General features: G+C 43.5%; 1 pseudogene; it reads left to right on the plus strand.

The window, feature by feature from the left end:
- Window positions 1-324: 324 nt before the first annotated feature.
- LOC100757569 lies at window positions 325-1468 on the plus strand (annotated as a pseudogene).
- The last annotated feature ends 11919 nt before the right edge of the window (window positions 1469-13387 follow it).

Here is a 13387-nt window from a genome sequence, read left to right on the forward strand (position 1 = left end):
TTTTTTTTTTTTCATGAAATTTTGTGGGGGAAGGTGGCTAGTGGCGTCTTAGAGACATGGCCCCTGAGGTGTTAGGATAATGTCACTGTTTTTGTTTTTTTTCCCAAACTGTATGGTCCTAGGTTGAGGCACAGATGAGACACAGGCTCAGAAAAAGGATAGAGTTTGGTCAAGGAGATAATCTTTCATCTACTAAATGTCAATCAAATGTAAATAATATAGTTGAAGACTAGACAATGAATCGTGTGGGAAGGGCTGAAGCAGGAGCTTTTGGCTAGGCCTGGTCCACTGTAATGAGGAGAAACGTGCCATCGGGTCACCATCATGTCTGGGCACCTACAGAAAGGCTGTGTGGTCACCAACTGATTCAACCAGCTACTTGACAACAGATTGGACCCTTTGGGGTACTGAAGGCAGCAGAGAACAAGAAAAAAAAGAAACTGGCTGGAGTGGTGGTGGAGATCCTGGGGCCAAAGAGTGCAGCAGGGGCTGTGACCCAGACCAACTCCAAGGTGGCTGGCAAACAGCTGCATAGAGTCCCATAAAAACCATAATAACCCATTACCCCCAGTGTCAGTGTGACTGACAAAAAGGAGGGGACACAGCAGCAGGTGGCCCTTAAGAAGGGAGGAATAGGGCCACGTTGAAAGAAGACCTGATCAACAACTTCAGGGTGAAGGGAAAATAACTGACAGGAGACTGAAAAGGTGACCACCTCAGAACAAAAGATTTGAAAAGCCACTTGGAGAAAAGAGTGAAGGAGGTGAATTCTCAGTTGATAGGCCAATTGTTGAATGGCCTATCTGAGGCTGAGGCGGTCTCGGAAGAGGTCGAGGAGGCTGTGGGCGTGGAATGGGCCGAGGCAGTCGATTTGATTCTCGTGGCAAGTGTGAATTGATAGGCATAGCACAAGTGAGAGATCTGGCCTGAAGCATGAGGGTGAACATGGAGACCGTGGGTCTCACAACTGGGGAGCTGTCAAAGACAAATTGACCGATTTGGATCAATCAAATGTGACTGAGGAAACTCATGAAGGTGAAGGGCACCTGGTGGCAGACACTGAAATAAGAATGACTAGAAGAGGTTAAGGAGGAGGGTCCAAAAGAGATGACTTTGGATGAGTGCAAAGCTATTCAAAATAAAGACTGAAGAAAGGTAGAATATCTGAAAACCAAATGATGGTGCTGATGGACAATGGAAAACAGGGATTTGTTGTGCATAAATCAGAGCATAAAGAGGCTCATGATGAAGATTCGGTTAGGGACCACCATTTCTGGAAGCCAGCAAACGATATAATGTCTCAACTAGAGATCAATTTCAGAGACCTAGGCCACCCATGATGTTGTGGCAAGGGAGGACGTGGTAGATGTGGGCATGGTGGCATCCAAACTACGGCAGCAGGACTGATAAGTCAAGTGCTTCTGGCCCTGATGTAAATGACCTGGAGGTATTCCCAGCTCTGGCCTAACTGAATGCCATAATACAACTCTGGCTCCTTTGTGGGACCTCCTGTTCCAAGCTTTTGCAGGGGGACTAAAAAACGAAACAAAACAAAAAAACAACAACAAAAAAAGACTGTCGTTTATACCATTCACACCTACAGACTGAATTCTATCTGCTTTGAAAGTGAATTTCTCTAGCTACACAGTTGGTAAGTTTTGTATTTAGAAATGTATTGGTAGCAAAGATGTTTTCATAAAGCTTGGAGATTATGCCTTCTTCATGAATACTGTTGTACTGCTGCTTGCAAATATGTATTTCCAAACTTGAAATACAGGGGTTAACAGTGTGTACCACTTATTTTTTAACAAAAGATTAGACAATGATCCTATGTGGTTTGAGTGAGAATGGCCCCTATAGGCTCATATATTTGAATGTTTGGCTCCTAGTTAGTAGAACTCTTTGGGAAGGATTAGGAGGTGTGGCCTTGTTGGAGGAGGTGTGGCCTTGTTGGAGGAGGTGTGGCCTTGTTGGAGGAGGTGTGGCCTTGTTGGAGGAGGTGTGGCCTTGTTGGAGGCAGTGTGTCACTGGGGGTGGGCTTGAGGTTTCAGAAGCCCATCTCTTTCCCAGTTAGTCCTCCCCACCCCATCCCTCTCCCTCTTTCTCACCCCATCCCCCTCCATCCCCCTCCCTTGCATCAAACTCATAGGGATCTTCTAGCCTTAGCCTCCCAAATGACAGAATTACAGGTATGCACCACTAGGCCAAGTTTAGAATGTACAAAATTCTTTAAAATTTCAAATATGCAATATATCTTAGTTCCCATTTCTCTCAAGAGAACCTATATATTTTTTTTTTTAAAGTCCATTCACAGGCAGTCCACTTAAAACAGAGACCAAAGTTTCATATGTAGCAATTAGAATTTGGCAAGTTCATTTTACCTTATGTTTAACAAATTTTAGTTACAATTACAATTATTTGCTAATACTCAGAAATCAACAAATCAGGCTGAGGATGTAGCTCAGTAGGTAGAGTGCTTAACTAGTGTGCATGAAATCCTGGGTTTGATTTTCAGCCCTGAATGATTGAGTGGGGGAGGAGGTATAAAGAAGAGTAGACTTAAGTCAAGCAGTGATTGGGCATCACTTTTCCTACAAAATTATTTTAAATGGGTCATGAGAGATGGCTCAGCTGTTAAATGATAGGCTCATAACCAAAAGGGACAAAGTGTTGCATAAACAGACCTCATCTAACTCACTGACATGTCATTTTCATAAGGTTTTATTTATAAAACAAATTTCAGATTATTGAAAAATTTCTCAAGATCTGTGTAGGTAGAGTTTTCCTGTGCCATGGCCACCCCCAATTAATCACTCAGAAACGTAATATTAATTGTAAATGCCTGACTAATAGCTCAAGCTTGTTACTAGCTAACTCTTACATTTTAAATTAACTTGTATTTCTTATCTACCTTCTGGCAAGTGGCTTGTGGTGTGTTACCTCATTTTCTACACATCCTAATCCCTTTGCATCTCCAGCATCCTCTCTGACTCTGCCTTCCTCCCAGCATTCTCAGTTTGGCTGTCCCACCTATACTTCCTGCCTGGCTACCAGCCAGTCAGTTCTTTATTAATCAATGAGAGTAATATATTCACAGTGACAGGATTATTCCACAGCAGTTCTGTTTTAAAAACACAATTTTTATGTATATGAGTTTTTCGACTACATATATGTATACCTACTCTGTGTGTGTGGTGCCTGATGAAGTCAGAAGACAGCATTGTATCCCTTGGAGAACTGGAGTTACAGACAGTTGTCAGAAGCCATGTGAGTGCTAGAAACTGAACCCTGGTCCTCTGCAAGAGCAGCAAGTTCTTTTAACTTCTGACTCATCTTCCAGCCTCCAATGCTTTTAACCCTGATCTCTGTGCCAATTTTATAAAGAGTCAAGAAATTGACCATCATTTTTGTGGTTTCTCTTTTCTTAAACTTCTATGGCTGTACTCTATCAGGTCTTCATTGTCATTACTTTAATATGTGAGTTCAGTTTACTAATGCCATTCATCATCTGTCCTACATCTTTTCAAGAAATACTATCATCCCCCAGATCCTATTGCACTGTCTTTTATAGAAGTATTTAGGAGGTTCTATAGGAGTATTAGGAGGAGTGTTTAGAAGGAAGACTGTGGGAAAATACAGTATGTTCCTCATATAATGCTGAAACAATGGATGGTCAGCTGTGGGGACAGGTGAGTGGTGGGGAAAGGTACTGGAGAACCACAGCTAACTGACAAAGGAATGAAAAGACCCTTTACTATCAAGTCAGACTGAGATTCATGTAAGAAACCAGGAATCCTAAATGAAACATAATAGGGAGGTGGGGAACCCTGCTCTGTGGAGCTTAACCTAAAGAGAGAAGCAAAACCCCAATGAGCTCTACCTGGGGCAAGGTATAGCACACAACACAAGTGCAGGGCGTGGCACAACACAGTGCAGGGTACCGCACCACAAAAAGTTTAAAATGGAAGCCTAACCCCTAAGGACCCCGACACTTTACCCCAGGTGACCAATATAAAGAAAAATAAGTGGTGCTATAAAATTTAATTTTTACCTAGATGATGAGATGCTTACTCATCTATCCAGACATGAGCCTCCTGGGAGTGGTGTATGTTCTGTAAGAACCCCATTCCTTCTCGAGGAATGATTCAGAGAACTCACCTGCTGTATTTCTCTCTCTCCTGGAAGGACCTTTAAAAATAATTTTTCTTTAACCTTTTCTACTTCTGATCTGGTCTGCTCAATACATTTGCTCCCGTGCATTGTCTTTTCACTGGCATCCCCTGCACATATCGGCATTCTGGACAGAGAACTTTTTCTTTGCCTTTTGTCTTAGAGTTTCTACTGCTGTGTTAAACAACCTGATCAAAAGGAACTTGGAGAGGAACGGGTTTATTTCATCTTACAGCTCATAGTGTTGTGGAACATTATTTTAACTAGGCAAAGATGTGTTAGGTTTGCTTACGCTGTGGAACATTACTTTAACTATGGGAAGGTGTGCTACGTTTGTTTCTGCTGTCTTTGTTAATGATGTAAAGATGTGTTACATTTATTTCACCTTGCCTGCCCAAGACACCTGATTGCTCTAATAAAAAGTTGAAAGATAAATAGCTAGACAAGAGATGGATAGGCAGGGCTGGAGGGCAGAGAGAATAAGTAAGAGAAATCTAGACTTGATAGAGGAGGAGGAGGAGAGAACGAGGGAGGAAGAAAGGAACATGCCCACAGCCAGAAGCCAGGCAGCTGACAGCCAGATGGGAGAAGCAGGGAAGGAGGGAAGGAAGGAAGGAAGGAAGGAAGGAAGGGAGGGAGGGAGGGAGGGAGGGAAAGGAAGAAAGGTAAAAAAAAACCGAGGCAAAACATAGATGAAGAGAAACAGATTAATATAAAAGCTAAGCTAAGGCTGAGCATTCAAAACTAGTAAGAAGTCTCCATGCCATTATTTGGGAGCTGCTTGGTGACTCAAAAGAAAGTCTGCTATGTTGTAGTCCTTTAAATAGGTGAAGTTAAGGCACAAGCTCAAAGGCAGGAACCTGAAGGCAGAAACTGATGCAGACGCCGTAGAGGAACACTGCTTACTGGGCTTCCTTCCCTTGGCTAGCTTATACCATCCACGCTCACCAGCCCAGAGTGACACCATTCACAGTGAGTTGGGCCTTTCCTGTCAATCAGTCAAGAAAACACACCACAGGCTTGCCCATAGGGGGCCATGGGGGCCATGTTTCCAAGTGACATTCCCTCTTTCAAAATGACTCTCTCTAGCTTGTGTCAAGTTGACATAAAACTAGTCTTCGTGCCTCCCTTGACCTCTCTTCATTCTAACACTTGTGGAGGTCAGCTAACTGACCCATGGGCCACTTAGGATTCTTGAGCTGCTCTTCAGGAAGACCCCGAGGCCTTCAGCCCATAACTCTGAGCTGCTGGCACCCATCAAGGTAAAGGAGTTCCTTTCTGTCCCTCGTGGAAAGTCTTACTTCCCACTTGCAACAAAAGAAGCCTGGCCATGGGTATACTTGAGTAGGGTCTGTAGGCAATGGTAAAGGAGACTGGCCTGTAGTCAACAAGGGTTAAGAGACATTTTAATTCCTCCTGTGAGACCCCACCTTCTCCGTGTGGTGCAGATGACAGCAGTAGCTAGATGGACCTGCACATATGGTAAGGATCCTTCTACCAACGCTCTCCTGGTCTCCCGCTATGGCATTTGTCACAGCCCTCTGGAGTGGAGAGGGGCTGAGCATGTGGCTGACAGGGCTTGTGCCAGACTTCCGAACCAAAAGACCTACTAGAAACTAGGTTTCCATTTTCTCCAGGACAATGAGTTCCCTTCACTTTCCCTCATGACTGGTTTGTGACACAAAGTACTAATTTGTGACAGTTTTAGTTTGTGAGCTTTCCCTCCAAGGTCAGTCTATGACCAACAAGGTTGGTTTGGCTCCAGAGAGAAACAGTATCCCACCTCTGGGAATTGAGAGAGATTCTTGTGTAAGAGGGTGCCTCATATTGGAGCATGCCTCAGTCAAATCAGTGCACTGAGAACTGGGTCTCACCCTGACAACACAAGTCTGTTGCCCTCCCAGGTAAATGTACTTCTCTGGGGCCCTTGTGACAGGTTCTGTGTTCTCTATCTCTTCTGACTCACCCCTGGGATGTAGTCTTAAAAACTGATCTAGGTTGGGTGGTGGTGGCGCATGCCTTTAATCCCAGCATTTGGGAGGCAGAGGCAAGTGGATCTCTGTGAGTTCAAGGACAACCTGGTCTACAGAGTGAGTTCCAAGATAGCCAGGAGTACACAGAGAAACCTTGTCTCAATAAATAAATAGTCTAAATTTCATCCTCAGATTCTGAAAAATTTCCTTTGCAGCAAAACTTGACCCTTAACACACTTCAAGATCCATATGCCTGCTGCCTCAGGGCCCATTGAGCCATTACTGCATCCTGCAATTATATTTCTTTGTTTGTAACTTAGGAAAGGACTCTGATATTTCTTATAACCAAGCCTTCATGACTGTCACAAGACCCTAGGATGCAAGAGGAATGTCCTATGTACTTTACTAGATTATCCTACACTTGTGATGTTTCTTAAACTCAGCCACAGTTGACATCCTTGATGGTCTCTCCTTTGTATACATCCATGCTCAATTTCCAGGTCTCTACTACCACCTACTCCTCTGCCTATTCCTCCCCTCATTTCCTCTTCAACTACTCCCCCCTCCTCCTCCCTCCCTCCAGATCTCTTTCCAACCACACCCTCTTTACCCTGATGCATTCTCTCCATCACACTGGCTCAGGAACTTCATATAGGAACTCGGGGAACAAGAAAAGCCATCCCCAGTCCTTCAGAGAACATCTTTCCTCTTTTCAAGGTAACTAATGAGGATCGTAGCACCATCAGCTACACATTCCCTTCCCCGTGCCCAATCTGTCCCAAATACAATACAAATTAGCACCCTTCAGCCAGGATCCCCTTCAGCTACATTAGGGAATTTAGAGGGTTCATTGTAGCTTTTGATCTAACATAGCAGCATCTACATAATTTTTGTTTGGTTTTTCTAGACAGGGTTTCTCTTGTGTAACAATCCTGGCTGTCCTGAAACTCACTTTGTAGAGTAGGCTGGCCTGGAACTCAGAGATCTGCCTGCCTCTGCCTCCCGAGTGCTGGGATCAAAGGTGTGCACCACCACCGCTTGGTTTACCTGCTGCACACATGAACAATGAAAAGCTATTCCTTCAGTAGAGAATTTTCCCCTTGGTGAGGTCGCTAATGGGGAACCTTGGTACTGCTCAGTTACACATCCCTTTTCCCCCTCATCTGTCCCAAATATACACCAAATCAGTATATTTTAGCTATGACCCCCCCACCTTCATTAAGGAATTCAAAGGGACACTGAGCTTTTGACCTTGGCTAACAATGCGGCTCCACGGCTCTATCCACCTGCCGCACACATGAGAAGCCTCATCTGGTCCTTAGCATGTGCCTGATGAGGTTCGTGTTCATCATCCAGTTACAGCCAGGCCAGGTTCCATAACTATGACTATTATAGGATCCCACTGGCCATATCAGGGCACTGATGTGAGAAATGACGAGGGAAGGACTGAGATAATATGATTAACTATGTATTAAAGGGAATTAAAATGCCATTATCAAACCCATTAGCCATAACAACTTGTAGAATGCAACACAGGAAGCTGCCAAGAATCCTGGTCTCTTTCAATTTAGGCTAGCTGAAACCATGCACAAGTGTACCAATGTAGACCCCTGGAGTTAGGAAGGCTGGCTAATCTATCCTGGCTGTATATTTAATAAGCCAAATTTCTCCACGGAGCAGACAACTTCAAATACCACACTAGGGACCCAGACTCCTTTCCCTTTATTAGATACATCCTTCACGTTCTTTAATAGCCAAGAGACCTCAAGAGCCAGAAAAGCCAAACTGGAGGATGGAAAGGTTCAACATGTCAAGCTGTCTTAGTACATACAGGACTGCTGGCTCCTTGTCCAGATCAGGAAATGCTAGAGCGCCACCTAGTGGCTAAACACTTCAGTCTAAGGCCCTAAACCAGACTCTGGTCAAAAGACTTCCACTACCCTTGTGGTCAGGCAGCACATTTCAGTCAGAAAGTGCCTAAATCTTCCAGGCTAGAAGCCTCCCCGGCCAATGTCCAATCTGCAAAGTGGGGCCCATCGGAAGCAAATGCCCCTCTTTTCTACATGAGGGAAGTCTGACCTCCAACCAAGGGTACCTTGATTAGATTAAAATGGAAAAATGCCAAATGTCCATATCTTCATCCTAAACTACAAAGAGTGTAACAAAGAGGACTGACGGGGTACCGAGGTTATAAGGCTTCTGTGTTTTCCTCTCTCCATGGAGATGAGCTTTAGGTTACCCTAGATTGCCAAGGACCAAGATTACAGCACTTACTGATAAGGGAGTGACTTTTCCCACCCCGGCACCTCCTATGGTTGGTTATCCAGTGCCTACTTCACCAGAAGCTCTACCCATCCCATTTCCCACCAATCTTGACTTGTCCAATAGGCAAGCATCTTTCTACTCGTTCCTGTCTGGTCCTACCAAGCTGTCTATTTCTGGGGTGGAGATACCATGTGGGAACTCAGACCCAGTTCAAGCTTTTTGAAACTCCAGAGACTCTTATGTCCTTCCTAACACCTAGTCCTCTTGGCCTGTAGTAGTCAGGAGCTCTCTGGGGCCAAAAAGCCCTCCCTAGAGTCTTTACTAGAGCAACATCCAAAACGTACCCCTGATGTCTGAGCTACTTCCCTCCCTGGACGCTAACAGCCACTTCTTCCACCACTACGGTTGATGAGCCCAGCAGCTTCCCCTGAAGGCCCAAGAATGAAGAGCTCACAGCTTCTCATGGATAAGTCCCTGGTTTCTGTGCCCTTGTAACTCTTCATGCAACATCCCTATCTGGCAGTAAAGAAGCCAGATGGATCCTACAGATTGGTCTCTGACCTGAGGCCCACAAAGAGGCTATAGTCCTGACATAATCCATAATTCCCAATCCTTATACCTTCTTGGGGCTGATACCCTCCATAAGCTCTTGGTTCACAGTATTAGACCTTCAAGATGCTGTATTTTATGTTCACATTCACCAAGACCCTCAGTTCCTATCTGGCTTCAAACGACAGGAAATATCTACTGTGTTTCCCATTTTTGCAATTTCCATAAATGTGACACCCTTCTACACTGTTGATAGGAATGGAAATTGGTCCAGCCTCTGTGAAATCAGTGTGGAAATTCTTCAAAAACCTAAAACTGGAACTGCCATATGACCTAGACATACCACTTCTGATCTAAATTAACATACATCAGAGATACCCAAACATCCATATTTATCACAGCACTGTTCACAATCACTGGGTTCTGGAATCATCTGTGGATGGATGGGTGGTTTGTATGCACAGCAGTGCTTAATTCAGCCATTAAAAAAAAGAAATTCTATTGTTTTCTAGAAGGTGGGTTTGACGAGATTATTCAGCCAGCTGAATCACACACACAAAGATAAATATTGTATGTTTTCTCTCATCTGTGTCCTAGAATTCTTTATAGACACATAAAATCATTTCTTCATATGCAAGTCTCTGCTACAAAAGCAGAAGGAAGACTAGGGTAAAGGAAGAGACTAGTGGAAGAGAGGGCAACTAAAGGGAGAGAAGGGGGATGATTATCAAAGTACATGATACAAAGTACATGGAAGAAGCTGTCTATATGAAATCCAACATGATGTACTCAAAAGCCCACTTCTCCTTCTCCTCCCTCTTTGTGTTTCCCTTCTCCAGCTCCCAGGGTGAGCCCTCAGCCTGCTCGCCCTGACGTACTTGCTCTGTCACTGTCATCTGAAGGCACTTGGTACCATCACTGCTCACAGGCCTCTCCACTTGTAATGCAGCAGCTTGCCTGCCCTGCTTTTCTCTCTCAAACTCCAATAATGTCGTCCTGAGGCTTACTTCTGAGTTTTTTTCTTGTGTATATGTTTTTATTAATTCGGTGTGTGTACACATTTGTGTGCACAGGTGTGTGGAGGTCAGATGACCACTTGCTGGAGAAGTTTCTCCTTTAGCCATGTGGGCCTCAGCTTGGGGGAAATGCTTATGACTCCTGAAGCACCTTGCTCTGCTGGTCCTCTCTTAGCCTATGAAACTAGGCATGTGCAAAGGGACCTTGTGTCCTCCAGTGATCATCTAAAGGTCAACAGAACTAGATCCCCAGCCGGGGTGGAGAACTAACATTGCAGCAGGCTGGCTCAATCACTTTGGCCTAGGGACCACCCCTAGGTAGGTAGGCTCAGCTTAGTCCAGAGATAGGCAGAATTATTTTAATGAGATATTGTTTTTCCTTCCCCCCTTGTGTAGAGGCTTAAAGCCAAAGCCACAGTGGAGCGTAAGTCTCCCACTTGTAATTTTACCTTTTCTCCTCCTTTCTGAGCATGGTTTCCTTAACATTTTGGGCTCCCCCTGCCCAGTATTTTAGACTTCGTCCCTTTTCTCTAAAGCCTCCCTCCCTGCCCCGTGGCCACTTGCCATCTGCACGTCTGACCTCCATGCCAGTCTAAATGACATGGCGTTTTCCTCCCCTCCCCCAGGCTTTACTGTCTGCCTGCCCTGCAGTTCTTCTTTCAAACTCTGACAAAATTGTCCTCATGCTTCCCTGCGAGCCCATTCTTAAATTCCTCTATATTAATGAGACCAAGAACCTCTGGGGGACCCAGAATGTAGCAACAGAAACACCATGAAACAGTTCCGTGTATTTCCAGGCTTCCCTGTAAGCTTTTCTGTAAACTGTTACACTGTACAGACAAGGCAGAGAAAACTGGGCTTTCCTTCTCTACAGTCTGTCAAAAACAAACAAACAAACAAACAAAAAACCCAAATTTGTTTGTCCAAGCTGCTCCCATTTGTTTCCTGGATTTGGTGATTTGGTTTTGGTTTTTCAATAAGCCTAGGAGGTCACTAAGAATATCTACCACCCATAGGTATTTATAGTTCTTGAGAAACTAATCTGTATTTGGTAAAAACCCAGACACTGACTGGAGGAGGGGAGCACCTACAGCAGTGCTCCAGACATGAATTTCAGATGGAGATCCCCATTCTGAAGGACCAGTTGCATCCCATGGCCATCCCTGGAGGGACAGTCCTCCAGCATTTCTGCTTTATAGCCCCCTCCTTCAGATCTGAATCCATACATTTTCTAAAGCGCTCATGTTTATTAACAACTGTTTCTATGGCAGCAGAGTCCTGTTTTTAGGGCTCAGGGGTGGAAGCTATTTATAAGCCAAAGAATGATAGCACATGCCAATAGCAGCTATTATTGATGAAATCCTTTTGGGATCTCTCAGATACAAAATACGGTAACAAGACAAAATATATTCATCGGGCCTATTGTTTACTAAAACATCTGGATTCTAAATTCGTTTCCCATCTAGGTACACTGACTACAATACATAAGCCATGTAAGTCTTATCTCTTGTGGATGAATAATTTTGACCTCTGACATTCCATATTAGGTGCATTAAGCCATGGAACTCTGTGACAGTACTCAACAGATCAGGGTCCTCACACCGTATACAGAGAGATAGGCTTGATAGCTTACTAAGGTCACCGTTCCATGTGGTCTTCTGAATAGTAATAGTTGGCCTTGCCCTGCAACTAGCCCCTCCCATCTCTGAATGTATCAACATAAAATTCTTCTTATACAATGCTTATGGAATCAAAACAATTTTCATTCCATGTAGCAACTCACAAAAGCTACTTTCTTTCATGTCAATTGTGCCACCTATAAATATATTAAAATCAGGATAGTTTCCAAGCAAACCTCAATTCACACTTTTGATATATAAAAAGGTATGTAGCATAATAAATGGCATTTGGAGCATGCATTCTGGAGCAAGAAGGTTATAGGACAAATCCTAGTTCTGAAACTACTCCACCCCATAATGAGTTTGTAACACTGAACACAAAGCACCATGACCCATTTTCTCAATTATGCAAGAGACAGAAGGGGACAGAATATTAGTACAGGTTGAGCATCCTTAATCCAAAATCCTGAAATCCAAAATGCTGCAAAAACTACAAATTTGGAGGTGTCATGTCAGCATTCAAATCTTGGACATCAGATCTTAGAACATTTCAAATCTTTAGAGTAGAGCTATTCTACTAGTAAATCCTATTCAAATTTTCCAAAGTTTCAAAAACTCCAAAATCTGAAACACTTCTGGCCTGAAGCATTCCAGATAAAGGATACCTAACCTCATCTACTTCCCAGGATCACATAAGCATGAAGTGAATTTACACATGTAAAATGCCTGGAGAACAAGGCCACAACCTAGAAAAAAATACTAAATTGTTTATGGCTGCATTTTAAGCAACATAAAAATGATGACAACAATCAACTTTATTCTAAAACTGTGTAACACAAATCCCCCCATTAATAACCCATGGAGAGGCAATGTCCAAGCTGGCTTCTATGTAACTTATATCCTCTTAAACTACTACCCCATGGCAGCAACAAACTCTTCACTCTTCACTGCTACGACTAAGTCTTGAGTTACTCAGGTTTCTTACAAAACACTACTATTCCATGTAATGATGTTAAGGACAGAGGAATTGTAGTTCTCCCAAAGCCTACTACACCTTTGAGGTTGTGCCCATACCCTGGTCTTTCTACAGGCCTATGTCTCTGAAGTCTAGAATCTTAGTCTATAATCCAACACCCACATAGGATATGTCTCTTAATATTGTCCTAGGGAGGCTCTTGAAATGAGGGGGCAGGCAGGCTCCTGACTTCAAGTGTATAAGCCCTTTTGAGGCCTGAAGAGTTACCAGTCTTCAATTCCTCAGTATACAGAACTGATTCTTATCCTTTTTTTATTTGCTTGCATCAATTATCTTAATGGATCTTTTTATCTTTCAATGAAGTTTCTCTCATATTCAAATGCTATTACACTTCTATTGTATTTTTTTTTTTCACCTGCTTAAGCATGGCCTCTTTGGATCTTAGGCTTTCACCACTTTCAAGTGAATGAGCCCTCCCCCACAATCTTGGACATTTGAATACTAGGTTCCCAGTTGATGGCACTGTTAGGAATTTAGCAGGTTACTGTAGGAAGTATGTTACTGGGGATAGGCTGTAAGAGTTTAAAGGCTCAAGCCATTTCCAGTTTGTTCTGTTTCATGTTTTCTGTTCAAGATGTGAGCCCTCAGCTTGCATCTTTATCCACCTTCCCTTTGCTTTACAACTGTGGACTCTAGCCTGCTGGAACTGTACACTTAAACGCTTCCTTCTTTAAGTTGCCTTGCTCATGCGTTTGATCATAGCAATAGAAAAGTAAATTAATGCAACTAAATTCTCTGACCTCCCTGCCATCCTCCTGA

This window comes from Cricetulus griseus, chromosome 4 (genome assembly GCF_003668045.3).
Source record: "Cricetulus griseus strain 17A/GY chromosome 4, alternate assembly CriGri-PICRH-1.0, whole genome shotgun sequence".
Lineage (NCBI taxonomy): Eukaryota > Metazoa > Chordata > Mammalia > Rodentia > Cricetidae > Cricetulus > Cricetulus griseus.